Below are 27593 nucleotides of genomic sequence, written 5' to 3'. Positions count from 1 at the left end.
TTGGTCTTCATTGGCATCTTTTCTTCTTTGCAGAATCTGCAACTGCTCATTAGCTCTTCTGTATGGATTTGGATTTCTAGGGGCGAAAGTATTAGGAACTCTTCCTTTCCCAGGGTGCTGCTCAAACTTTAATTTGGAGATTTCAGAGGCTAATGACTCTATCATCTTGGTCATTTTATCTATCTTAGGATCTGAAGATGATGAAGACTTTCCCCTCTGTCTCCTTCTATCAACATTTCCCTTGAGCTTCTCTGCAACCATGATGTTTGATTCTACTTCCAAGGCTACATCCTGCATATTAGCCAAAGTAGCACATCGCCTCTCCCTCAATAGTAGACAGAAGTCAGAATCAAAGGCATTGGCATAGGTGAGTTTAGCAGAGGTAGTGGTGGGTTTTACTTCAGTTTGTATCTTGCTATACATGCGGTTAAACCTCTTATTAAAATCAAACAACAACTCAACATTTTCCCTCTTTAAGTTCCCAAACTTGGCATGGTAGTAGAGTAGATCCTTCTTATCCCCCCAATGCTTTAGGAATGCATCATCTAAAGCCTCAATATCTGCTATAGATCTTGGGGTCAGTTCTCTGAACCATTTTCTAGCCTCTCCATCTAGGCTTTGGACAAAGACTCTCATCCACACATCATCTCAACTAATGTCCAGGTTATCAGCATAGCTATAGAATGATTCAAGATGTTCTTCAGATGTAACACCTTCAGTCCCAGTGAAATTAGGCCCATACTTCTGATATTCTCCAGTAGGCATGGCATTCAAAGGAGTGGGCAGTACTAGAGGTCCATACCTAGCAGCTATGATTCTTTCCATTTTGGTAGGTGCTTGTGGACCTGCCATAGCTATGGTGGCTATAAGGGTACTGGAAGTCTGAATGACAGAGGGTTGAGGGGTGACTGATAGGACTAGAGGAGTATGATGGATAGGAGGTGAGGTTTCCTTTGGGCTTGCAACAAAAGGAGAACCTAAAGAATAAGGAGCTTTATGAATCTCTGAGATTTTTTCTTCACTACTAGTATTAGATGCTATACTCTCAACATGTATTTGTTCTATTACAGGATTTTCTTGAAGAGATATAGAATATTGTTTAGAGCTACCTGAACCTGATGCTCCTTTCTGCAATGCCTTTCTTTCTTTGATGATGTTTTCAGGGTCAGATACTGGGTCAACTTGTGGCTTCTGAGGATTTCTCCGAGTATGCCTCACAAACTGAGCCAGAACTATGAAGTGGAGTCGCAAAGAGGTTCATCCTCCAGTAGAGTCGCCAGATAGATGATTACAACTGAAAAAGTTCCCAGACTTTGTCTATCATCAAAGTTGGATCTGTGTCGTCTCCCAGGGAAGCTGAGCTTCAGTTTCCTCTCCCTGGCAACGGTGCCAATTATTTTATCACTCCAGGAAACTCTCCTAGGTTGTAGCTCGGAGATGCTTGATAACATATAATCTTCAATATTGTTCTCTGAACTATTGGAATGGATGATGGTTTGGATCAAATCAGATGACTGTTTAAACTCTATTTTCACTCAAGACAGGAATGAAATCCCTCAACTTTACAAGGCTTTCGACCACTAATGCTCAATAGTTTATAGATTCAAGGGATAAATGGAGAATACTGACTATACTAGCAGATGCATACATAAACAAATATGAATGGATAGCTACAGAAAGCAAATGAAGCTTGCAAATCTAATTTATCAATGTAGAGATAAGATGACAGTTATCTGGCATTAGACATAGAAGAAAACATGAATAACCTATTCAAGTGCAAGCATAAAATAGAAGAGAAAATGGGATTGAACATGTAACAACAAAAGAAGCTTATATTGCTGGAATGAAGATGAGAAGCTAAAGGAGTAGAGTCTCCACAGTCTCCAAAAGTTGAACCCCTGTTACTCTGAACTTTCTAATATTTATAGGCCTTTTACAATGCTCTAGGGTCTTCTGAGGCTCGAGAGGTCTCAATCTATCCTTTCTGTATTTTTAACTGTCTGATGCCATGAATAGGCACGCATGGGCTCGGAGGTTTCTTCTTCTAACAGCCGAGTAACTGCATTCTGGTAGTTTGTTGTGTTGTCAGGGAGCTCGCTCATGCTAGTGATGCTCCATGATCCCTTCTATTGGTTTTGCTGTGTTGCGTTGTTTCCTTTCCCCTTCTAGCCTTCTGTCTCTGTCTCCCGGCCTCTGTTATGTGATGGAATGGGTCTTCGGGCCTTTGAAATCCTTTCAATGGCCACTTTCTATTAACACGGTGAAATGCTGCAATACTGTGAAATTATGCCCAAAACACTGCTCATCTAGACTTCAAAAGTCCTTAAATATGATCTATTCTCCCATCGGGTTCGCATATGATCGCTTATCGCAAGTCCTAATGCCCCTTCTATGGCTTCCCTTTGGATTTAGAAAATACGTTAAAAATATTGAAAATATCACAAAAATGGCTTTATGCGGACTTGAAATAATATACATTAGCCTTAAGGAACCCTTTCCGGTCCAGCTTATCGCATCGGTGCTTCATCCCTTTGTATTTCATTTAATAAACGAAATACACAAATACAAAGGAAAATGCCTTTTCTGCGGATCTCAAAATCTATGCAATGAGGTTTATATAGCCATCGGGTCCAGTTCATCGGATCGCATAAATGTATAACAACCCTACTCCTTTGCAATGTTCCGATGCGATATTGCGATGCGACTTGTCGTAATCGCATATCGTCCAAGCCCGAGGTCTTTCCATATAACATTGGCCTATTCCACCACCGATTGTGATCCACCGATATCGAAGATCGTGATATCGCATCGGCCCAGTCCTATCGCGCGTCCGCCTCTGATATCTTCCAACTGCCTTAGCCGATTGCGATTTTCCGATCAGATCTGGACCGTTGATCGGCCAGATCGGATGGCTGCTATGCATTTTAGTGTTTATGCCTCCAATACTTGGTTTTTCACTGTTTTTTATTTGTTTTTGCTTCCCGATAGTGCTTTTCCGCCAATCCAAGGGTTCTTCTCTTGCACTGGTTTTGATCTTTGGCATGATTTTACTAGCTTTTGAAGACTTAAAGAGCATATTTGGAGCCATTTGGATTAGGATCCGATGCATTTATAGATGCGAGAGTAATACTTTGAAGTCTGGCTTATGGCCAAAGCGGAGCAAGAGGAGATGTGGCTGTCAGAGCTGAAACAGGGGACATTCCTGCTAAAAATAGCAGCACTGCACCTTAGGGGCTAACAATACCTTTCTTATTTTTGATTACTAAGTGGAATTGCTGCAAAACCCCATCCATCTATAATTTCGAGATTGATGTAACTTAGTTTGAGATTGAAGGTAGTGAAGTGGCTGATGATCTGTACGAATCATTGTTTCTTTGCCCATTAAATAATGTTTCCATTTTTTAACACTTTCCACTAATGCATATAATTCTTTATCATATGTTGGATAGTTAGCAATTGCTTTAGAAAATGTTTCTGAATGAAAACAAATAGGCTTTCCTTTTTGCAATAACACTGCACCCATTGCATACCCACTAGCATTAGTTTATATTTCAAATGGTTGTTGAAGGTCTAGTAAAGCCAAGATTGGAGTTGTCACAATTTTCTACTTTAAAGTATCAAATGCTTTTTTTGTTCTCCTCCCCACTGGAAGGAGACTTTAGAACTTGTTAAAGCATGAAGCTTTTATGCAATAAAAGAGAAATGAGAAATAAATTTCATACAATACTGAACCGCACCCACAAAACTTTTAACTTTCATCACATTTTGAGGTCTTGGCCACTTAATGATTACATCAATTTTAGCTGGACCTTTCTTTAGATGACCTCCTCCAACTATGTAACCAAGATAGACTAAGGATTTTTTCTCAAATTCACACTTAAAAAGTTTGATATACAATTTCTCTCTTTGCAACACATCAAAAACTTGTTTAACATGCTTTACATGTTCTTCCAAACTTGAACTGAAAATAAGAATATTATCTAGGTAGACTATGACAAACTTATCAAGAAAAGGACGAAACACATCATTCATCACTCATAAAATTTGTTGGAGTGTTGCATTAACCAAACATCATAATCGACCATTCATAAAGCCCCTTATCTAGTCTTAAATGCAATTTTCCATATATCATTCTTTGCAATATGAATCTGAAGATAACCACTTATTATATCCAGTTTTGTAAAGTAAACAACATTCTTTAACTGATCAAGAAAATCGTCAATCCTCAGAAGAGGATAGCTATTCTTAATGGTGATTTTATTTAAGGCTCTAAAATCAACACACATTCTCCAAGTTTCGTCTTTCTTATGGACTAATATGATTGGTGATCCACATGGAGAAGAACTAGGTCGAACGAAGCCTCTATGAACCAAATCCTGAATTTGTTTCTTAATTTATTCATTTTCTATGATCGACATACGATACATGCCAATATTTGAAAGAGGGGCATCAGATTGTAATTGAATCTCATGTTGTATTTCTCATTTTGGAGGTAGAATTTTTGGTTCTTTAACAATTATTTATAAGAATCTACTATTTCAACCAATTTGTCCTTAAACTGAGAATCACACCCTTGGAAAGCATCATACTTATCTTTAGGTTGTTCTTTAATAAACATGAGAACATACTTTTTACTTGAATTTATGGGTCTTTTCATTTGATTTACATTGATTAAATCCAAGTTTGTCTTCATTTTGTATGCCCTCACAATGTATTCAATTCCATTTTTAAAGAGATGATACTCATTCTCCTTTCTATGAAATATGGCACCTCGATCATAAAGATAAGGACTACCCAACACAACTCCACATATATCCAAAGGAATCACATCTAGCTTAGCTTCATCAACAAAATTAGTTGTAATTGCAAACCTTAAATGACATTGTTTTGTGACTTGCGTCTAAGTGTTTTCTTTCAACCATCCTAAAGGGTATGTTTTTTGATGACTTTTAGTTTTCAAATCCAATTTCCTTACTAGTTCCTTAGATATTATATATTTTTGTGATCCACTATCGAATAATGTATCTATCTTAGCATGCTTGGAGATAATCCTGATATGGAACAATTCAACTCTCTTCTTTTCTTCAATCACATCATTAGATTTTGAAGAAGACGTAGAACAAGTAGAACTAGAGCTAGATTCAGAAGGATTACGTGCCAAACCCATAGCGGTTATCTTCTTTTCATCACCAAAGTCGGATCCCAAATCTCGTTGGAATGAAAAATTAGCTTTCATATCACCCTTATTCTTAAGGAAATTCTTTGGCTTGAGTTCTGGATGAAGCTTCCAACACTTTGAGTCATCATGTCCAACCCTTTGACATTGAGTACAAGTAGGCCTTTCTCTTTCTTTCTTAGATGTTGCCGATTTCTTCCCTTTCGACTATATCTTCCCTTTGCATTCTTTGGAATCTTTTTTCTCTGAATGCTTGAATGATTTCTTTGAAAATTTTGACTGAAAAGGTTTGCCACCTAATTCAATATGAATGGCTTATACACACACTTCATCAAAGTCAGTTGGATTAAACATAAGCAATATATGTCGCGAATAAGAATGAAAAATTCCAATATACTTTAACAAAATATCCCGTGTGTTTAATGGAACATTAAGTGCTAATGTCTCTTTCCTAAATTCTTGTGTAAACTCTTGCACACTATGTCCTTTACCTTGCCTTATATGCTGCCAATCCATTACAACCTATTGCATATATCCTAACGGATAGAATTTCTTTCTAAGAGCTTTAATAAACTTAGACCATGAAGAGATAATTTTACCTTTATGCTTCAAATCGGATTGAGTTTTACTTTCCCACCAAATAAAAGTTGCTCCCCCCATTCTAAGTGTAGCTAACTAAAAAAAGTTTTGACATATATTTTCATGTTGTTAACGTGATTGATATTATATGTGCATTCAAGTGTTTTGATTGGTTAAAATTGTCCATTATACTAATTCACCCCCTCCCCTCTCTTAGTATAATCATATTTCCAAAATTATGTTCAACTTGTTTTAGATTTGAAATCACCTTAATCAATCTCATTTACATTTTAGTATCTATGTTCACCATTTTGATCACTAGAATCTCATTAATTTTTGTTGAATATAACATGTATCCAATTCATTTTAGTTAGAATTAATGCTTATATGTTTGTTACATATTGTAATTGTTGTGAGTTTTTAGGTTAGTTATTTTTAGTTAATTTGTTAAATGTACCCTGTATCCAATTCATTTTAGTTAGAATTAACGCTTATATGTTTGTTACATGTTGTTAATTGTAATGAATTTTTAGATTAGTTATTTTTAGTTGATCCAATCCAGTTCTCATATATAATCATTGTATGATCAAGGGAGATTTATGTTTAATTTGCAACTATGTTTTTCACTTAGTACGAGAGCTAGAAGGTCGTATATTTGATAAGCTCGATCCCAGATCTTAGTTGAACTTATGTCTCGGATCTATGTGGATTGTTAACACAAAAGTGCTTTTAAGAAGATTTTTCCTGTAAAATAAATAATATAGATGCTAAAATACTTTCCTCATGGCCACTTTTGATTACCATGAAGAATGTCGTTCAATTTGTAGTGCTGACACCTTTCTTAAACTGTTACAGAGACGATGGCTGGACATTGGAGTTTAGTAATGGGAGGGGGTGGAGCCTTGATTGCCATCATTGCGCTCGACGTAGCTCTAGCAAAGTTACAGGCCCATAAAGGCCTAAGAATTATATATCTGATGCTCACTTTGATCTGTGAACTTATTCTACTAGTCTTCCTCATTTTTCTTCCTCTAAAGCGTCTTGAGGTACGGAACCAAGGAACTGAAATTCCAGGCATCCACAGGTGTCACCAAGATAATTATGTATTTCCTGGGCTGTCTACATTTGTCGGTCGTAGTGGTGGCTAAAGTCATTACATTGAGCGTAGCATGTAGAAGAGAGAGGCTTAGAGGTACGTTTTGGAAAGTTTTTACAAGTTTGATATAATTATCCTCGCTACGATATATTGATAATTAAGAGTTGAGATTTGATCTTTTTTATTTTATTATACATATATATATATATATATTTTGAGAATCAAGCATGAGTAGGATTGATTATTCATCTAAATGAAAACCAGATTTTAAAAGTATCAGTGGGTTTAGGCTTTGGATCAAATAACTTCGCAGAATTGTTTGCCTTAAAGTTGCTTTTATGCTGGCTTATTCACAGGAACATCTTCATAGTTCAGATTTTTGGGGATTCATTAAATGTTATAAAATGGGTTAATGGTCAAAGTAGATGTCAAAATTATATTTTGAGACCTTTATTAGAAGAGATTCAGAATTTAAAGCTTTCTTTTAATGTTTTCTCCCTATGCCATATCTACAGGGAACGCAATGATACCGCAGACAGGCTTTCTAGAGATGGTTTGCAACAAGATTTGGCCAGCTAGAGAATAGCAGAGGAGGACCATGGACTGATCCGTGTGTCAGATCAGCGTCCTCACTTATAGTCTTGTTATATTATTTTGAGTTTCCGCAGGCGGTTCATAGCTGTTTTTCTGGGTTTGTTTACAGTTGTTATGGTCTTTTTGTAAAACTGTTTCTCTAGTTTTTTGTATGACTTTCGTATCTATTTTTTGTTTGGGTTGTTTTCCTCGATGAGGAGACCCGGGAAATAGATGCATGGTTTGGATCTCTTCATGGATATCAATACATGGAACTGTATTTTTTCACTGTTTCTGGTGACGGGAGCTGTTTTCCTTTTCATGAGGAGGCTCACGGTCACAGGGATTACTATTTCTAGTAGTTTTGGACATGAAGGGCTGTGCCTTTCTGCAGAGCTCTATGATACACAATCATACAACAAACTGAATGCTCCGGCATATACTATGTAATTTTTTATCTTGTTTATAAAAAGTTCGATTTTTTCTTTGGAAAATATATATATATATATATATAGATATATATATTGTGAGATAGAGATTTGTTTTTATTAAAATTTATCCCCATAGAAGTTAAAAAAAAATAACATTTTTGTGCTTTCACAGTTTTTAACATGAGATCATTTTCTTACCAAGTTTCGTAACTGACTAATTGCTCATGATTTTTTGAATAGTTGACTCAGCTCTTATTGCATTGGGTGATGCTCACAAGGGTGAAGAAGTGGGATTGAAACTAGTGAAATGAATCACATAGCGTCAATCATCACTTTCGGGGTTTGCACCCGGTAACTAGGACTTCCCGGGAGGTCAACCATCCTAGATTGCCTCTGGCTCAAGCGTGCGCTTAACCGTGGAGTTTTCCGCACAATCAAGCCCACTTAGCTTGCTACCCCATTTGCAAAACCTTAGCAAGTATTGTTCCTCATGAACCATTCAAGTAGAGTTCCCTTCACTCTTTTTGAATTTAAGTATAGGGGTTTTCGCAATGCATTATATCAGATATCATTTTTTTGGGATTCAGCGGCGTTAAGTAAGTCATTCATCTATGACCATTTCCATGAGAGGTAGTTATAACTAACTAATTTCTCATGATTTTTTGAATAGTTCACTCAACACTCATTGTATCAGGTGATGTTCAGGGGTGAATCCCCAAAAAATAATATCTAATATAATGCACTCGAAAATCCCTATACTTAAATGGATAATAAAGATTTAATCTCCACATAATATTCTAGAATATTCGTAGTAATATACACAATCAAAAGTTGAGATTTATATTCAAATTAGTTTTACTCTTTTGACCCTTTTAATTAAATTAATTAATTAAAAAAATGTCATATAAACACATGTCATGAAATGAATTATAGATTTTTACATCGATATACTATGATATTAACCTATAATATTCTAACAAAACCTATTTACAGATTAAAAATTTATATAAAAAATAAAATGCTGATAAAGTTTTATGATTAAAATTTTTGTTCCATATTTTTAAAAATATATATATTTAACTTATATTAATTCTTTTTGTTTATTCATATACTAAATTTTATAATTCTTATTATAAATCCTAATTTATAATAACCATTTAATTTTTATATTCAAATTAACATCACCTCAAATTAGTTATCGTGATTTTCCTAACCGATTGTGCTAGTTTTTATATCGAAATTGGCATTCCATCAAAGATGTATTTTGTTAGTTACTTATCATGCCTTTCCTAAACTCCGTTCCTCATGTAATTAGGATTATGCAAATTTTATGTTGAAATTGGCATTGTTGTGCTCAACAATCCCTAACATTGAATGCCAAGTAAGTAGATGTCTCGAATATTGAATGCTAAGAGAGCAGATGTCCCTTCAATGAGATATTTGTTACATATTTTAAATATGATCTTTCAAATACAATTTTTCCCTTTAGGAATTAAACCTTACGTGTTTAGACTTAAACACCGCAAACTCTCATATCTCGTTGTCAAATGTATCATTTATGTAAAATTCATAAATATTGATTGTATACGCTTAATATCATTACATTCTACACTTAAAACCTTCACCTTTACCCTATTTGTCAAGAGACCTAAGTGCACATTCAATGTGAACCAAAATTTTAAAATAGCTATTACTCTTTCTACGATGATACAAACAAAAGTTATAAAAAAGAAATGTGTTAGAATTGGTACAAAAGAAGGCCCATTAAATGGAAGGTGGTGTTGGAATTAATGGAGAAAGTTAAATTTAGATTACTGTTATGATGATGATAGGATTGAGACTCTAATCTTAGATCTTAGATCTTATTATCTAGGGAGTGGTTGAAACCACCCTGATTGTGTGAAAGCCTATATGTACTAGGCTGTTGAAGATAGATTGTGTATTGTGTATAGTGCTTGGGCACTCTCCATGTATCTCACCTAGAGAGCCATTTAATTAATAGAATATTCGATTTTTATCATGGTATCAGAGCTTCAGGGTTGTCAATCTTGTAAGCCGAGTGGAGAGTGCGACTGAGGCAAAATCATCGCTTGGATTGGAGGGCTAAACGCGCCGATCCCACTGTGGAACTACGAACTTTTTTATTTTGTCAGTCGTCGCAGATGTGAAGTGTACAATTGCGAAGATCTTCTCGAGACCGTGGTGTATAAGAGCACCGACTGTGCAAACAGAAAACAAGGCTGCATGTTCAAGGAAGGCGATGACTGTGCTATCGCTAATGATTGAAGACCAAATCTGTGGGGAGCGCATGGAGAAACAAAGTTGTACGGAGCTTCTGATCCGTCGTTTACTTCTAAAGTGTTTTGGATTAAGTAGCAGCCCGATTTCTTAGCTGCACAATAAGTTTTTTCAAGAAGATTTGCATCTTCCATCGAACTTCTACAACGCATTCTCCCCAGCAAGGCCCACACCTGTTTTTCTTGGTAGCCTCCATAACCTGTCTCAGGATCCCCTCCGGACTGCACCGTGTGTGTTGTGGCTGTTCTTCATCTTTCATCTCGAAGCAGGTGAAGTTCACAACTGTTCGATGTTTCTTTGACATGCGTGCACGATCGTGTGGGAAAGCACTTTAACCTGAGGCACCCAACTTACAAGCAATGCCCGATCTTTGATTCGTTCTTCAAAGCTATCAGGTAAAACTGTAGGCTTCCCATCTTCGATGTCTGAGTGGAGAACCCACAAAGAATGTGATGAAAAATCCACGTATAGCCAGCAGCTGCGCCAAATTCATGAGAGCGTTAACATGACCTTGCGCAGGAAATGGCAAAATCATTATGTGGCAGCTGTGGCGTGGTCAAAGGGAGAAACATCTGATCTGCTCCTGAGGCTGAGATTGCTACGGTCTACCAAGAAGCTTTTGTCTTGATTGAGGCCAAACAGTCTGAGAACAACACTGTGTTGATCATGGATTAGTGGTGCCGCGTGGATTCAATTGATGGTGCCTTTGATCATTGTAGATTCGTGGTGTCATGGATTGGTAGATCTGCCTTTGGGTGTAGCGTAAAAGAGTGAAAATCACTACAGGATCGGAGGAGGGTGGTTGATTGCAGAACGTTGGTTTATGTTTCAGTGGTAGCTTTCTCATCCATGTGGCAATGTTTCTCTTGTAGCAAATTTGTCCTCAAAATTTAAGTGTTTGAGAAACTTAAGTTGCAAGTTGTGGAGATCCCAAAGCTAATTCAGTAAATTTTCCTGTAAATTATTATATGCCACAGAAAATGAATTTTTTTTTTTTTGGTGATTTGAACCCATCTTTAGAAATATGTGCATCAGAATTAGATATTGAGAAAGCTTGTCAGAGGTCGTTTAGTTGCTCATCGCCAGAGCCGAGGGCACTAAGACCTACGTGGCACAGAAGCCACAGTCTACAAGGTTCCATAGTTGAAGAGCTTCCAAAGGGAGAATTTCCCCCCTGCATGGTAACCGGGTTGTTGGAGCTCGTTAGAGGACTGTGTGGAGCCAAAAAAAGAATCTCGAAGCGAGATAAGCTGGTCTTTAACAACATGTCTATATTTTTAGATATTTTTGATTCTAATGATGATGATTTTTTCATGTGGTCATTCAGAGGCATTAGCATGGGCAGTATGTTCGAGTCAGAAGAAATTTTAGAAAAACAATGTGGTTCTGTTGATGACCACGAGAATCAAGAGGCACAATCTGTTGTGCAAGATCCTGAGCTTGAAGACACACGAGCTAACCTTCAGGAAGGGTGTAAAGAGGAACAAAGTGTTGAAGATCAATGGGACGAGCCACATGAAGCTGATTACAAAGACGTGGCAGAAGAAGACAAAGCTGGAGAGAATTTAGATTATGATGATCTCATTAATATTTCTGTGTGTGCAGGCGTTACATCAATGAATGATGAAGACATCATAGCTAACTTTCAGATGGTTGACACCGGAAATAGTGAGAGGGAAAATTCTCCTATCCAGCCTGTCATAATCTTGAGAAGGGCAAGAATAAGAATTCAAGCTTTCCATCACTGGGGAAGAAATGAGGTGAAGAGATATCACTACCTCATGGCGAGGAAAGCAAAGATGAAGCCTCGACTCAAGATGAACAAGTATGGGCTCTGCTACAAGAAGATAAAAATGAAAACCTCTATTACCAAGTTGTTTCATTTTTTAATTGTGAGCATAGGTGAGACTAGACCAACAGGCATATGTTATTGTTCAGTACCCTTTCTCCATTAAGTGGGAGTGTTGGAATGAATGGAGAAAGCTAAACTTAGATTACTTTTATGATGATGATAGGATTGAAACTCTAATATTAGATCTCAGATCCTACTATCTAGGGAGTGGTTGAAACCACCTTGATTGTGTGAAAGCCTATATGTACATAGGTGATTGGATTGCAATATTGTGCAACAGTCTCATAAGGTGAAGGAAAAAGAAAGATTGATTGTATAATGAGGGATTTTGGCATCTGTTATCTCAAGGTACGACAAGAAGTCCCCACTCTCTGATTTAAGTAATCCTCTCAACAAGCCAATCACCGTAGTTTATGGAGATGCAGATCAGTGCAGATATTTCAGTCAATCTAAGAAAAGTAGAAGTAGAAGAAGCCTATATAGGTCTAGTATAGAATACTGAAGTGAGAAGGCATGGGAAACGAAAAGATATCACGCTATATTAAAGGAATTTTCTTGTGATTCTGATTATTTCAGTGATTTCCAGTCCTCTAAGACAACTTCTGACTCAACCAACAAAGAGGCCAAAGTTGATTGACCTTATTTAACTTTGACACATACTTCTAGCACTCCCAGAGTTAAGATGCTTACAAACATTGAATTAGATGAGTTGAATGGGTATCTTTATCTGGGATTCAGTTTCAATTATGAAGAAATCCCTGAGCTCTCAATACCTTGCTAGCCTTGGAATTATGTTATGCAATCGACAAACAGTTTCAAGATGACCACCATTAGAAATTTTGTCTTGTGTCTACTCTTGATAAAAGGAAATATCCAAACAATGAGGGATATTCATAATCTCCTATTGCCAAATGGAAAATCTCCATCACAAGAGATGATCCCTAACAAGTGAAGGAACAATTGAAATTTTGGGCTCAAGTTGTGGCCGATATTTTTCATCTTTGTGGCTAATACTTAAAAAATGAAAGCAAAATCTCTATTTGAGGCTTAATCTGTGAGAGCTTATGTCATATTTTGTTGGAGAGTGATGAAGTCTAGTGATAGCCATTTCATAGATATATCTATGGTGCTGCTAGAAAACTATATGACCTTTACATTTGCAACAATTTATTCTTCTTCTTGTATCAGGAATCCTCCTTTACTCCCGCCCTTTATTACTATATCAATTGACTTGTAAATGTGTTCCTATAATTTTTTGTGATAAAAAAAGTAACATTTCAAAAATCAAATATTTAGTGATATGATGCTTATTCCCAAGAAAGTTAATTGTTTCGAATCTTGCACGTTCTTCCAATTCAACAATAATGATAGAATAGCTAATTTTTTTCCTATTTAAGATATTGCTACAATTCATATTTCAATTAACTCTTCTTTTGGACACTGTGCAGATGACTTTCATGGAAAAACACCTCAATACCTATCTAATTCTCCTGAGTTTAAGATGTTCAATATATAGTTGATGTGAAATTTCAACCACCGCCATCCTATCCATTTCATCTTGGAAACCCTCCTGAAGCTCCATCATCACCTCATGTATCTCTGCCACATCTTCTAACTTCCCAACCTGATCACATAATTCTTTAAAGAGTGCTAGCTCAATGGAAGAGCACCTAATTTATATGTAGTAGGTTGGTGGTTTGATTCCATTGTGCCCTAATATGAATTAATCAATGATATTGTTGTTTATTTTTAATTAAAAACATTTTATATTGATTTATATCAATGGTGAGATATTTTTCTGGATTCATTGTTTTATATTGTCTTTAAAAAGATGAACGACATATTGTCTCTATAAAGACAATATGTCTTTAATCCAAATTATTGTCTCTGAAGACAGAAAAATGAAATTGTCTCCTAAGAGACAATAACACTTGTGCTATATATTGTCTTTTTAAAAACAATTTTTTAAGACATTAATTTGAGACACTCGCTTAAAAGCAATATTTAAGACAATTTACCAAAAAATTGTCTTAAAACCCCCTTGTTGTAGTATCCACACCTCACACTCTACTTTACACAAATCGAACGCTTTTTGAAATGAAAAGAATTATTATTGCCCCTTGTTATTATTATTAAGTGTCTTACCGAAACCTGGTGGGTCATTCACGCACATGTGCACAAGTTCATCAATAGGATGGAATGCTTTTTTTTTATAAGTGAGAAGCATACAAGGAATTTTATAAAGATTCTCTGCTCAAATCGAGGGGGAGAATACATACTAGGGAACTCCGTCAATTACTGAAAGGATCATGGACTAGTGCGAAAATTCACAATACCGTACAGTCCAAAGTAGAACGATGTTGCAGAAAGGAAAAACAGGACATTGGTGGAGTGTACATGGAGTATGATCAAAGGTAAGAACCTCTCAAATTATTTTTGGGCAGAAGCCATTAGTATTGTTTTTTATCGAAATAATAGAAGTCTGACGAGGTATCTTGATTTCAAGGCTCCATTCGAAGCCTTGTATGGTTTTAAACCAACGATTGATCATTTGAGGATATTTGGGTGTAATGCCTTTGCACATATTCCAAAGGAGAACAAAAAGAAACTTTATGCTAAAGGTATCAAATGTATTTTTGTAGGATATTGTTTAGAATTTAAAGCATATAAAATGTTTGATCCATCTACTCACAAAGTATTTGCGAGTAGAGATGTAATTTTCCATGAACAGGTAGATGAAGGCAATAAGGATAACGACTATGAAATATGACACATTCTTCTTGAAGTTGATGATAATAAAGCAAAAGAAAAAGCAGAAGACAATGAGAAACAAAATCTTGGGGAGGAATCTAGCAATGTGGACAACATCACCAGTCAGATCATAATCATAAATGGAGAAGTACTTTCAGAGAATACAGGTGAAAGTAGTGAAGCACGCAGGAAATCTATTCGGCAGATTCGACTACCTGAAAGGTACAAGGACTATGCTCTCATGACCAATGCTTTGAATGTCATAGAACCCATACATTTTAATGAAGCTATTGAATATGAAGAGTGGAGAAAAGTTATGGATGAAAAATATGAATCTATAATTAAAAATAAAACCTCGGAATTGACTGAAATTCCTAAAGGAAAAGAGCCCATATATAGGATGCAAATGGCTATACAAACCCAAGTTTAAAGAAGATGGAAGTATAGATAAATATAAAGCTAGATTGGTCGCAAAAGGGTACTCTTAGAAAGAGGATTGGCTATGAAGAAACACTTGAACCTGTATCTAAATTGAACACTATTAATTTGTTAATTACGTTAGCTACAAAGTATCATTGGAATTTGCACCAACTAGATGTAAAATCTTCTTTTTTTAAGGTTGACTTAAAGAAGGAGGTGTATTTGACACAACTTGAAGGGTTTGTCAAAAAAGGGTAGGATCATTTAGTTTGTAGATTAAGGAAAGCTTTGTATGGGCTGAAACATGCACCTAGGTCATGGTATCAAAAGATAGATTCTTTCTTTTTCTAGTAGGGTTTTATGAGAAGTCAAAGTGATCCAAATTCGTATACCAAATTTGATGCAAAGGGGTATGTGGTGCTGATTTCTTTATATGTTGATGACTTAATCATTACAGGAAATTCAGTGAAGTTAATTAATGAAATTAACATGCAGATGTCACAAGTATTCTAGATGAAAGATTGGATGAGTTGCATTACTCTTTAGGCCTTGAAGTTTGACAAGATGTTGGTCAGACTTTTGTTTCACAGGGTATGTTTGCTAGAGAAGTGTTTAAAATGTTTAATATGGATTAGTGCAAAGATACTTTTGTTCCTATGCAATAGAATGTGAAGTTTCATCTTGATGATGGTTCAAAAGAGGTTGATGGTACATTTGACAAACATGTAGTTGGAAGTCTGAATTATCTTACTACCACTAGACCTGATATTGCATATTCAGTTAATGTGCTGAGTCAATTTATGACCAGACCTTTAAAAATCCATTGGATAGCAACAAAAGAAGTACTCAGGTATCTTAAAGGTACAATTGGTTTTGGTCTTAAATATACCCATTCATTTGGTGTTAAGAGGATAGGTTACTTATATTTAGATTGGGCCAGTAATCCGGATGATAGAAGATCTACTACATGTTATGCATTCAGTGTTGGATATAAGATTATTTCATGGAGCAGCAAGAATAACCCAACTGTATCTTTTCCATCTACAGAGACAGAATATAAAGCTTTTTGTGCAACAACTTGTGAAGTTGTTTGGTTGAGGCGAGTTCTTCAAGATGTTGGAGAAGAACAAAAGCATACTATAGTGATCAAGTGTGAAAACCAGAGCTCAATCAAGTTGGAAAATAATTTGATTTTTCATGCAAGGACAAAGCATGTTGATGCCCAAATTCATTTTATTAGAGAAAAGATATAGTCTAAGGAAATTTTTATTGAATATTGTAATACTTGTGAAAATGTTGCTGACATTTTCACAAAACATTTGAATCGTTTAGAGAGGTGCTAGGTTTGGAAATCAATCCTTTCTCCATTAAGGGGGGAACTTGAAAATCATGGAGAAACAGATTTTTGTTTATATGTTTTCTTCAATTACGAATTAGTTCCTAATTTCTAGGAATTAGTTCTAACTATCCTAGTCCTATGCATCTTTATAAAGATGTAATTGATTATGTTAATTCAATGAATGTATTCACAGTTGTGGGCAACCTCAGGTCTCGTCTCTTAAAGTTTACCAATTTCATTTATCTCTTAGTCTTCCTTTCTTTCTAGTACATGAAGGTTGTTAAGGTTGATGGACAATTTTGTGGGGGATTGCAGAAGGCATGCAACTTGATCATTTCTGCTATTTTGGAATAATATCATCCTCCCCCAAAATGCCCCATGTGTTCAAATATTCCCCCAAGAGAATGAATACCCAATAATATGGTACATAATGCAAAAATTTATCGACCGTTCATCAATCTTGTTCACTTGGAATCACGTAATAACTTTCAATTCAAGCTTTTGGGTAGTTTAAAATATTCATGTAAGTTTATAAGGCATGGCTCGGTTTGAGAATCACGTAATAACTTTCATTTCAAGTTTTTGGGTAGTTTAAAATATTCATCTAAGTTTTCCTTTTCAATTAAATGCACGTGGTAAGGGTGGAATGCAGTGGATATATCTGCTTCGCATTACTATCCAATGCATCCACATTGCCATTTCGGGGGAAGTTTAACACGCGGAGGTACTTCGCACTCATCACAATGAATGAATTTCCTCTGAAATGGCAATTCAAGCACTACAGAGAGAAATGTGAACAAAATGGTTTTAAATGGATCTCGACCCCCACACCCTTACGTGTGTTAGAAAAATATGTGACAGTGTTTTATTAGAGCCATGTTTAAATATTAGAGCATTTGAGATGTTTTCTTCTATTTCAAACCTAATAGCTCGAGCGAAACAACGAAGCCAATCGCTATAACAAACCCCCAATTCAACAGGGAAACCTGAAACCATACCCGCAATGAAGCTTTCAGAAAAATCCGATGGCACAGGACTTGTAAGGAATCCATCTCACCCTGATTTGATATTGAACGAGCGCCCGCCATTGTTGCCTCTCACTGCAAAAATGATAACCAAGGAAAATATGATAAAGCATGTAGAGATAGAGAAGCAAAAATGGAATGCCATAACAGAGAGCTCAAATCCGGAATCCATTCTTTACAGGTAGGTTCTTCTCATTCTCATCATAAACAAATTCCTTGAAAAAAAACAGAAACAATATTAATATAGTTGAAAATGCGATGTGGTTGAAAATGATGATATGAAAGTGATTTATTGTGTGCTCTTAAAGAAAAGTTGAAATTGGTACACTAAATGAGGTATATCCAAGCAGCCACCAACTCGCAATTGGTTCATATTGTACTTTTTTTTACACCTAGATAAATAGTTTTATGGCCCATACCGAATGGGCAGCTGCATATTTGTTATGTAACTTTTACTTAGTCTCTTTGAGCTAATTCTTTAACCAAATGCATCTGTGCTTATATAAAGTTATGGAACTAGTTTTCTCCATAAGCCTTTAGTGTTACATAGTAGTGGAAATAACATGTAACTCGTTTTCTTCGCATCTATATTGCCATTTTGGAGGAAATTCATTGTGTAGAATGTGGATCTTGAACAACGTTGATATAGTTGAAAATGTGATAGGGTTGAAAACGATTAGTGTGAAAGTGATTTTTTTGTGTGTTATTGAAGCAAAATTGAAACTAACACACTACAAGAGGTTTATCCAAGAAATGACCAAATAGCTATTTGATCATATTGTATCTTTTGACACCTACATAAATAGTTTTATGGCCCATAGAAAATGTGCGGCTGCATATTTGTTAGGTAACTTTTACTTTGTCTCGTTGAGCTCATTCTTTAAAAAAATGCATTTGTGCATATATTAAAGGTATGGAACCAGTTTTCTCCATAAGCCTTTGGCATTATTGAGTAGTGGAACTAACATGTAACTCTTATTGTCTAGATCTGCATTGTCATTATGAGGGAAGTTCATTGTGCGGAGCATGGAGGTCCTCCACACTCCACACAATGAACTTCCTTCAAAATGGAAATAAAAAGTTTGAGCAGTGTAGAGGAGTGTAATGTGAAGGAATGCTATCCTCCACATACTCCACACTCTGCACAATTAACTTCCTAGTTTGAGCATTGAAGAGGAGTGAAATCAGGAGGAGATCTATCCTCCACATTCCAAAAGATAAAAAATAATGTTGAAATAATTGAAAATGTGAACTAGTTCAAAACAATGAGTATGGAAGTGATTTCTTGTGTGTTCTTGATGAAAATTTGAAAACGATACACTACAAGAGGTCTATCCAAGGAGTGACCAACTTTCATTTTGATCATATATATATTTTTTTTACATCTACATAAATATTGTTATGGCCCATACCAAATGGGTGGCTGCATATTTCTTAGGTAACTTTTACTTTGTCTTTTTTAGTTCATTCTTTAACAAAATTCTTTTGTTCTTGTATAAAAGTATGGAACCAATTTTCTCCATATGCCTTGGCATTATATAGTAGTGGAAATAATGTGTAACTCTTACGATGTGGATAAAGGGAATATGTTATTTATGAGTGGAAATAACTTGTAACTCTTACGATGAGGAGAAAGGGAGTGTGGGGAAAGTCAAGGTCATTGGATTTCTATGTAAAAATTCATGAATCCAGCATAGTACAGAGGTGCATAGGTTAACTTCATGAGTTTAGAAGTGCGAAGCTTTGCACAACTAGAGAAGCTAACTCTCTTCCACACAATTATTGTAACACATAAATTGAGGTTCTTGATTGTTATTTCTTATCTATGATTTCGGGAATATTGATGTTATTACCATGAATAGGTGGAAGGAACACATTTTGTTTACGAAAATGCAGAGTGCATAGGTGTGGAGAAGTGTGTTTAGCGATACCTCTATAGATGAATTTTATTATGCAGAGTGCGAAGTTGGTGTGGAAGCGGGAATAATGAAAGATTATGGAAACAAAACATCCTTGAATAAAGATAAAATGCAAACCTCACATTGTCTTAATCAATTAGTTAGTGGTAGAGGTATGGACTATGCTGCATTGTAGCTATTAATATTTCTATCCATTTCTCTCGCTAGAATTAGTATTATAGAAACACATTATACCATTACAAATAAAAACTTGAAGTATATGAAGAGGCTAAATATGAATTTTTATCATGACTTGAGTTCATGATGCAAAAATTAAGTGGCCAATTATACACTAGTACCTTTGGAAAAAGTGTGATGACGTGGACCAATAAATAAGAAATTTGAAATCATTTAAATTTTATTAAAAAAATGAAAAAATTTAAATGCTTGCTCTAAACATGAGAAGGGACAACAACTATTTCATGTGATCTGTTGTCAACTATTTCATGTGATGTGTTGACTCCAATATAAGTGTAAGTAGGTCAGACATTGTAGGCCATTTCTTCTCTAGAAATGGAGGTATTTGTTCTACTAAATTTAGATTACATTAGTATTTGGATTCAAATAAAATTTATAAAATTGGTATAACCATGTGAACAATATGATCAACAGACGAGAAAAAAATATTTTTTTAGTATTTAAACACTAAAAAATAATTCACAATAAAGGACAATAATATACACAATAGTATATATTAGAGTTGCGGAATTGTAACTCAAATTCTCATTCCTTGAATGCCTTGAGGGTACAAGAATAAATGGACCCAAAACAATCATGGAGTATCCTCTAGAAAGATCATGGATAATTATCTAATATGATCACATATAATTTTCTAGTAGGACCTTTGAGAATGATAATTATGGTTATGCTAATTTTAGCTTACACGTGCACCAATAATTTTACTAAATTTAGACTTTATTGGAAACTTCTAGAAACTATCAGCCAACTAGGAGTATTTACCACACTCCAAGACTCCCCCTTAATTACAAACACTACCAACTAGGAGTATTTAACACACTCCAAGACTCCCCCTTAATTACAAACACTACTACATGTTGGTCTAAGTCTTCGCTAGGATTACACGTAATCAAATTTTGTTTTTTATTTATTAATTATTTTATACTTTTACATGCTAGTGCACATTTTTTTCATATCTATGTTGTATAAATGTTTTCTCCAAACTTTGTATTCTATAGAAACTTTTTTATTCTTTTTTTTCTTTTCAGTCTTATTCTAGTCTTCTTCTTCAATATTTATTCTTCTTCAATGTTATTTCCATCTGGTTATTCTTATATATCTACTTTTACTTCAACTACTACTGATTGAATTGTTTAATAAACCTTTCTAAGATAAAAGAAAACATCATTTTCTTTCATCTTCTCTTCTATTGTTGTAATAGCTTCAACAACTCTCATTGTTACTTTAATTTTTTTTATTCCTTTTTTTATGGTCTTTATGATGGCTTTTCCATACTCACTTTCCTTCTCATCATAATTGGGCTTTTTGTTGAAACTATAACTAGGTTTGGTATTCATAATTATTGTACTTGTATAAATATGTATTTTCATGTAAAAGCAAAAAGACAATATTTTTTACTATTATTTTTATTATCAAGCATGTTCTTCATGCTTTGTTTTGGTAAAAAAAAAAAGTTTTAAAGGGTGTGCTTATTGTGAGCCTTGTGAAAAGAAGAAAGATTGAATTTTTGTAAGTGTTATTTGTCCTTCCTAGTTGCCAAGTTTTCCCACGAGGAAGGTAAGTCCGCCTACCCAAAATACATGTCCTTTCAGATGCAATAACAACTATATATTGGAACCTATCCTCCAACAATTGGCAACCAATTCAGTGATCTTTTGTGGAAAAGTAATTCAGGTTTGTCGTAGATCTCGAGGTACATATGCAAGCTACCTATGGAAGATTATGAGGCACATATATTCAATTTTCTGAGGCACATATATCCAATATTCATGAGGCACTTGATTGAGCATTTTGTAGCATATGAACAAAGTTCTAAGGCACAAATATCTGAGCTTTCTAAGGAACCATACTTCTGAAGTATCCAAGTTATTTGTGGTAGCATTTTTCTGTGATTATAGAAGCTTCCAAAGAGACAAAACTTATGGGAAAACATATGGAATCTTGATATACCTCATGTGGACACTTATTTGGAGGGTTGACTTGGAAATTGGATCTTCTAGTAAGTTAGATGTGACATGGAATTCTCTTTTCGATGAAGAATATATAAGGAAAGGATTAATGGGTTTTAGCTTTGTGGTTTTTTCCTTAGCCTCTAGGATAAACTCTTGTGTTTCTTGTGTCTTATATTTGAATGATAATTTCTTGATGAGTATTAAATAAAAACTAAGAAGAACACTAAACATATTCACAATCAATTACCATGTTTAGAAATTTTCTCTTATATTATAATTTCAGCATGTTATGAGAGCTAGTGAAACGATCTGAATATTGAATCTATGGTCTGAGTAGAAGCTTGAAGTTTTGAATAGTTTTGAAGGGCCAATATTATAACTCTATGGTGTGATATTTTGTGAAATCTACAAATCTAAATAGTATTTCTCTCTGAAAACTAGAAATATATCTAAGTTTGTAAAAGAACCATAAAAGGAATATAGTAGTGTTCCTTACTTAAGTTCCTTGTTTATGAAGTAAGGTTCTGTATAAATATGACTTTATAAATAAGACATTCATCTTCTCTCAAGAAGAACTTGTGTATGCAACATATGAATTATCCATCTCTAAAATGCATGAAGTGCCCAAGAAAGATAAGAAGGTCGAAGTATAGTAAGATAAAAAGACATTTGTATCCCCTCGTTGAAGGAAGAAATGAAGGACAAAGTATAGTCATAGTTTCTGTAATGTATTTTTGCTTATTGTAGAAAATGCTAGAAATGATGTGAAGGAATTGATATTCAATTTTTATATGTGAACCCTCTAGTATACTACACATTGCTACATAATTTCTGCATCCATAAATTGATATCAAAGCACAACTATTGTACTCTATTATTTGGTGGAGTATAGGAACATGACACATGTTGATGTGTATGAATATCAATATTGATTGTGAAAAATTGGAGTGCAAGGATCAATCAGTGACTATTACTAGACATGATGTCTGGATAGAGACGGTTGCTAAGAGGGTGTTTATTGGAGAATATTCACGCATCTTATTTTATATGACTGTTATATATAATTTTGTTTAGAACAAGTTCTAATTGTAATTTCGATGGTGGGGTGAGAGAGGTCCTCTTGATTTTTCATCTTCAATCTATGGATATGAGATTGAAGCCTTCTTTTGAGTGAGATATCTCACTCTCTTTTTCTCCCTTCATTTAATACGATGAAAGAAATCCAACTCTTTGAAACTTTATGGGTTTAGACATTTAAATGTTTCCAACATTGTGACCAATTTGTCCATGTGAAAGATCGTTATTTTAATCTTCACCCTCATAAGAATTGTGGAAAACACATTGATCATTCAGATAAATTCTCTAGAAATAAGACTCCTACAAGAAAATAATTCACCTTGGATCAATTTCTTCTTGGCAATGGTATTCAACCACCAAGAAGAAATATCGGTCATACCTTAGAGTTCAATCTCAAGTATTGACACGTCTTGTAGTGGATATATCTTCATCTTCTAACATTGTATCTGACAAGGGGGGAATTTATGATGAACTACTAGATTTGAATATACGTCAAGCAAGCTCAAGCCATAGACTTAACCAGAGCCAATTGCCAAAGCCTAGAGCCAAAATTAGTCATATTCATATTTAAAGTTATAACCAAAAATAAATCATGCTCCATGAGTGTGTTTTTGGTTGGTGGTCATCCCTAAAACACCACTGGCAGAAGACTTATGTTTCTGCTACATCAGTTTGGGGTCATCTTTCAATCATCACCAAACAACACTTCCACTTCACATAAGACTTTGGTTTCTAATTAGATTCAGAACTATTCTAGAAATTGCTTCAAGTTTTAGCTCCAAAGTTGGTGGTCATCCTTAAACCACCACCGATGGAAACCTTGAGTTCTTCTACCTCATTTGTTTTGTATTCTTCCTTAAACCACCATTTCAGAGATCACATTTAGTCATTAGCTACCATGCATTTTTGTATTTTAGCTCTCTTATTGGACTTACATATGCCCCTTTGGATTAAGGGGGGAATGTTGGGCATGTTATATGTTAGGGTTTGTGTGGAGGAATTCCAACAGTCACAAAAGTCCAAGAGACATATTAAATCACAAGATTTATCCTAATTCTTCCTATTAATTTTATGTGTGTTTCAACAACAAAAACAATTTACTGCAAATGAATGATCTCATTGCAAAGTTCTTTGGCTTCTTTCTTATCGCAAAGTTCCTACAACCTTCTACAAATATTGATAACACTAAGTTGGCAAATGTATTTGTACTAGCCACAAAAACAAATTGCTATAAAACAAGGCTAATGATAACAAAAACAACATTAAATATCCAGCTACTATACAAAGGAGATCAATACTCGTGAGTTTGAATGCCCAACCAATAAGCAATCTTTTCATAGCCGCCAACTATAAAGACACTAAATACATTACACTTTGAACCAAATAAACATGTGATCATTCTTCAATCATTTTAATAGAATTTTATTTTTTTAAATCCTTAAAACCTTAAAATTTTAAGAATTATTATTATTATTATTAAAAAAAACATTTTAATTAAAATAACTTTTCATCCTGAATTTTTGGGAAATGCGAATACCGCATCCACATAAACCTCCAATGTCAACTCTAATAAACAATTAAAACGTATACCATGATGCTCCAAAAAAAAAATTTGAGCGACCACTTATATAAATGATAGCAAAGTGTTGTTCTAACAAAACAATGGAGATGCCCACAATGAGAGGGCATATCTTTATATGTCAAGGAGCATTGCTACTAGTACCCACCGAACAGGTCCCCCAAAATGTCATCTCTTTTCAGTATGTAGTCAAGAGGCTCGTAAGTTCCCTCGAAACAACAAAATTGACCCAATATCTCAACGTGTTCATAATCGTGAAGGGTTGATGCTAACCTATCCTTTGGCATTCACAGTGAAAATTTTGCTACAGTTCTCCATGGAAATCGTTGAGCCAAATCGATGTATGACTAGTCGAGGGCGTACCAAATGAGCCAGTTCTTGGAGCTATGTCTGTACGGTAAGGAACCACTAAGAGTGTAACCTAATTTTCAACAGGAGGGACTAACCTATCATAGAGCCTGAATAATTGCGTTGATAAAATGTTGATATTTCTTAACAGAGACTTCCCAGAGATTTGAAATTCTTCAGCCAAGCCAAAAACTAATGAGGGAATACATTATTAATTTGCAAATAGTACTCCAGCCTGACTATTTTCCAACACGGTGTCCATAGCCTACAACGTTGAGTTTCAAACAAGCCTATGATGTTATCATTAAGACAACAATAATATCCTCAACCATTGGCGCTAGTAATAGGCTCGAGACTAAGATCTCGATTGTTCCTTGTGGAGTCTAAGGATCAATACAATGTGATAACGAAGGTTCATGCAGGAATGGTGCTTAATGAGCACATAACGATAAAAAATTATCGTGGTGTTGAAGATCATAGACGTTCAGAAATCCCAATGCAACTAGCAATGTAGAGTGGATTTATTGAACCAAAATTTGATGGAAAGGTAAAGGAGAGGAAACTTAAAATTTGCACTCAAAACAATAGCACTAGTTGCGACTCTTCAATTGATCACACAAATTTAGCTTTTCACATACAACTATCCATAGAGTTTCGGCTCTTTCCTTTTACATACACTTGATTCGACTTGACTTGGCACGATTACAATGAACCCACATAGGGTATTTATGCTTTTCAATTAGCGACTCACTGAAAATAACTTCAACATGCAAACACACACTATATTTTTCTTTTCACAAAATAAGGCTGAACTCAAAATCACTCAACTCGACTCAGTTAACTCGCACTCTAAATTTGGATTGCATTTAACTCAACTTATCTCTTCATGCATCACTCAAATTAGATCTTACTAAATCTTCATGCAGAAGTAATTACTATTTCCAACACTCCCCCCTTAATTACGACCGTATGACTCAACATAACTCAACAATAGGCTTACAATATAAATTACCTCAATCATCAGTCAAACATGCATGCTAATCTAAGTCTCAACCATGCTTACAAAGTCTTAAAACTTTAACAATTTTTTTTGTTTCTTTTAAATTCTATATCCTAGAAATTGCTTCATTCTTTGTTGCACTTTCTTGCTATAGGATTTCTTCACTTGATGTTTCTAAAATTTGTGTTTGACTTGTCTTGAATTTGTTCTAAAAGACAATATAATCATGTCTTCTACACCTTCCTCTTCAAATATTCGTTCAATCATGGACTGTTGTCACAACTCTTCATCTTCAAATTGTCTTGTTTCCACTGTTTTTTGTGCTTCATATTCCTAACTTTCTTTCTGCCATATTTCTTGATATTGGAATCTTATCTCTTTTGGAATCCATCACTCAAAAATTGTTTCAATGCTTTCATCTTTGTCTTCGAAAACATCCATCTCTTTCACTTCACTTTTAACATATGGTACTTTTTTTTCTTGTACTCTGCACACTCAAGATCAACGTTAAAAATATCTTCTTTATGCTCTACATTGAGAGCTTCTTTTCTTCATCTTCTTTCTTTGCATTCTTTTGTTTTTTCATTGCATCATAATCTTCATTTTCTTCCTTTTTACCAACCTTTGTTGCTGCAAACATGTTGTCTTCCACTTGGTTTCTAAACACAAGTGGGCTTCTCACCACATAACAACATATCAATAAGCGTTTTTTGTTGTACCATAAGTAACCACTCATCACTAGTTAATGGTTCTTCATCAAATTTAACATCAACATAATTTTCATTCACTCTATTGTGGGATATCCGAGCATGCATTTTCTCATTAACAATTTCAACTTAACTAAATTCATCAGTGGTGGCTAGATTCACCAATTCACATCTCACTTTGTAGTCATCATCCACATGTGTTTTATCACTGTAGGATTCACCATGATCTGCACCTTTCACATTACAATGGAGTCCTTGAGAATTGATATGCTCTTGCTCTGCTTCAGACATAGAGGCTTCGACTTCCCTCTCTACAATCTTTGTTAGATATTCTTCTGCAATATTCATGCCTGCATAATGGTTTTTAGTTTTATAGTCTTCATGACCATCATCCACTTTTGAGTGAGATTCTTCAAGCTTTGTTGTCTTCTTAGATCCTTTCTCATCTACTCTGTGATCTACCACTGACTCAACAAATTGTGACACATCTTACTGCTACATGTTACTCACCCTTGCACCAAATTCTTCTTCCAGGATCTTCAATGCTTCCTCGGAAGTTGTAGCTTTTGTTACCTTACAAAAAAACTTCTCACCCAATCTCTGTTTTATAAAATCCAATGCTAAAGCATCACATACTTCATCACATAGGCTATTAGACTAGTACTCAATTAACTCTTTAGTTCGAAGAAAAGTTAGCGTTTTGATAACCCAAAAATCAAAATATTTATTAGTAAACATAAGAAGTGGTAGCAGATCCACGCTATACCAATCACCCTTGATCTCTCTTTTGTCTTCTACTACACTTTTCAGTTCCTCAGCTCGGCCTAAAATTTTCTAATTATGACAAGGATCTTTGTCTCTTCTTTTTTTTAATCTACTTCAGTTACGCCTTGCGACTTGTGATTGTTGTATTTCCTCTGTCTTATAGCTACTTTCCTGATTGCATGAGGTTATCTTCCATATTCCCCCCCAAAGAAATATGATTTTTAATATGTGCCCCCATTAAACATAATATTCACCTAAAAACCTATGTCATACTTGGCAAAACAAGAAAATTTGCAAATGGACAAAATTTGCAAATGAACAGACTTTTCAAATCCATAAACTCTCTTTTCAATAAAACCACATTGATTTTTAATTCTCCAAAAATAACCACTTTCCAGAAAATACTACTAAACTCTTTAATCAGATCAATGCCAAACCTTTAAAATTTTCTCAAAAAACCCTTGATAAA

The 27593-nt window shown here is 34.9% G+C and overlaps 1 long non-coding RNA gene and 1 pseudogene across 2 annotated transcripts in view; one reads left to right on the top strand and one right to left on the bottom strand.

The window, feature by feature from the left end:
- The window catches only part of LOC149164478 (uncharacterized), a 100724-nt pseudogene extending 93821 nt beyond the window's left edge, over positions 1–6903 (top strand).
- LOC149164477 (uncharacterized) overlaps positions 1–17620 on the bottom strand; it is a 304885-nt gene extending 287265 nt beyond the window's left edge. For both annotated transcript variants that reach the window (XR_016260242.1, XR_016260243.1), the window contains exon 1: positions 17514–17620. This is a non-coding gene — a long non-coding RNA (uncharacterized LOC149164477). The remainder of the gene's footprint in view (positions 1–17513) is intronic.
- Positions 17621–27593: the final 9973 nt, after the last annotated feature.

Source organism: Pinus tabuliformis, chromosome 5_1, assembly GCF_031772625.1.
Source record: "Pinus tabuliformis cultivar Carrire ecotype Pingquan chromosome 5_1, CPIR1, whole genome shotgun sequence".
Taxonomy (NCBI): domain Eukaryota; kingdom Viridiplantae; phylum Streptophyta; class Pinopsida; order Pinales; family Pinaceae; genus Pinus; species Pinus tabuliformis.
This window is presented reverse-complemented; position numbering and strand designations above follow the sequence as displayed.